The sequence below is a fragment of the Ascidiella aspersa genome, chromosome 2, assembly GCF_963924565.1.
Source record: "Ascidiella aspersa chromosome 2, kaAscAspe10.2, whole genome shotgun sequence".
NCBI lineage: Eukaryota > Metazoa > Chordata > Ascidiacea > Phlebobranchia > Ascidiidae > Ascidiella > Ascidiella aspersa.
The window spans coordinates 19,373,816-19,376,356 of record NC_139448.1 but is presented as its reverse complement, the minus strand read 5'-3'; the positions used below and the strand labels follow the sequence as shown (position 1 = coordinate 19,376,356).

The 2,541-nt window shown below is 41.4% G+C and overlaps 1 pseudogene; it reads left to right on the top strand.

The window, feature by feature from the left end:
- Window positions 1-300: 300 nt before the first annotated feature.
- Window positions 301-1,647, top strand: LOC146164222 (uncharacterized; annotated as a pseudogene).
- Window positions 1,648-2,541: the final 894 nt, after the last annotated feature.

Here is a 2,541-nt window from a genome sequence, read left to right as displayed (position 1 = left end):
AGTTATGGCGGGAGTTTTATAAAATTTTAATCCGGACCAATAGTACCGGTAGTAATCTTGTTCATAGCAGTAGCATTAACTGATTTTACATATCTAGGCATAAAATTCGACGAAATCCATAACATGACAGTGAAACATGTCTAGTCATAAAATTAAAATATGAGCGTGCCTTGTGTTTTGTATTATTATTCATTAGCCTACCATTGTAGGGTGCTCGTGTCATCGAACTCTTACAGCACGATTGAAGTGCAACAAATTCATAAGACATTCGAGACTGGCGCTCCTAGAGCACGAAGCAAAATGAATGAAAAAGTCAGTTATGCACAAGCGGCAGGCGAAAGTGCAATGAGTGCACTAAAAAGGCCAAACTGTTTAAGCTTTAGCGGAGCTAACCAGCTTAAAAGAGAAGATTTATGGAATTTAATGAAAGAGGTTGATTTTCCTCAAAAGAGGTTGATTTTTCAAAATTATAGGAATTGCAGAAATGAAAGGGACTCTAGAAGTAGACGTGACGTGTACGTCCAGGGAAAATGTACTTGACCTTCATAGAAGACTACTGAATGTGTCATACATTCGGAATGCTCGTCTTTACGAGTCCGATGTGATTAATGTGGGAATTGGTTGGGTACCAATTCCACTCCCGAATGAATCTATTGAAAGCCGGATTGAAGAACAGTTTGGAGAAGTAAAAAAAATGACGCACAGAAAAGACAAACAAGGATTGTTAACCGGAATGAGAATTGCAGCAATGAACAAATTAGAAAAAAATCCAATACCAAGTTATATACGAATGAACGGTTGTGAATTTTATGTAACCTACCACGGACAAAAGATTACTTGCAAGTATTGTGGCGAAACTGGCCACAAACAAGCTGATTGCGCAAAACGAAAAGCTGATTACCCACAGCTTCACAGTAAAGCAAACCAATCAGCAATTGCGCCAGGCCAGATTACCAGCTCATAAACGCCTCTGCGCTTAAAAGCGGGTGACAAAACTGCAGCGCAAACGCACGAGAATAGAAACGAATCACTGCCCGGGGTTGATGCAATCCCCGTTGATAACCAAAACAACGCAGAATCTCCGAGCTTACAACTACAAACATCCCGAAAGCGACCCCGCACCAGTCCACCTTTTCTCCCTGACAATAAATCAAGAAGCATGAGCGAAGTTACCGTCTCACTGGATTGCCCAAATTGTCACACGGACAGTCTTCTGGATCCCCAATGCCGTCAGTTTTACTGCTGCAAATGCAAATAAGAATATAGAGTTACCAACGCATGCTGTGATGACACCGTCTTGTTTTTGGTGCCCTTGGAGGAAACAGTGGCCAACTGCCCCAAGTGCCAGGCCAAAATGAGACTTATGCCCTGCTGTGAGGAAATACAACAGGAGTTTCGAATGGACGGCGATATGTTCGAGTGCATCCAATGCAAAAGGTACGCAATAACTTGTGTGTGTAACACTGTAAATGCCCTTCCAAACATTACCATGTCCAAGGAATGTTTAAATCATTTATGCAAATATAAACTGACTGCAGTTGCGGGAAAAATTCCGCCGAGGTCATTGAACCGAGTCGGCCATATAACTGCAGTTGCGGGTTCCAATATGAATGGGATATCGAACTAGGAGTACAAATGAACAATTAGATGTATTATGGTAACTCTTTTGGTGTATATTTTTTGTTGTTGTATATTGAGCTTCAATATCGCATCATTTAATGTGGGGGGTATTCTAAATCCGCGCAAACGAAAGCCAATCTTTAACTTTCTTAGAGAGAAAAACTTTAATATTGTCCTTTTGCAGGAAACACACTCCTCAGTAAGGGACGAAAAATGATGGGAAATGGAGTGGGGATCTAAAATATTATGGGCACATGGCTCTACTCGCAGTAAAGGAGTTGCCATTCTATTGACAAAAAATACCTCGATGTCGATTAAGGAGCTAGAAATAGACCTCGAAGGGAGGTATCTAGTTGCCTAGTTAACGGTTGAAGGCAAAGAGTTTAAATTGTGCAACGTTTACGCCCCAAACAAGGACGAACCTAAGTTTTTTGATCGACTATTTTCGAAACTGGCATCTATTGACAACTCGGAGTTCATTTTGGGGGGTGATTTTAATACGATTTTGCAGGGTAACTTAGATAAAAACCAGGGTCCCTCTCATTCTAACCGAAACTCTCGTGCCAGAGTTGTATCGCACATGCAATCCTACAAGTTAAGTGATGCGTTTCGATATTTGCATCCTACGGCCCGCCAATACTCAAGGTAAACCCCATGACCGCCACTCGTATTGATTTCTTTTTAATATCGGAGTCATTATTAAATTACCTAAATTCCGGAAATATCACACCAGGCATTAAATCAGATCATAAAATAGTAACCCTTTCGATGACAGTCTCGAGTTCTTCTCGTGGCAAAGGATACTGGAAGCGACACACAAATGGCGCACAATACGTGATTATGTGGCCAACAATCCTAAACATGAGGTGAATCCACACATTCGGTGGGATGCTCTTAAAGCAGTAATCCGTGGGGAGTCCA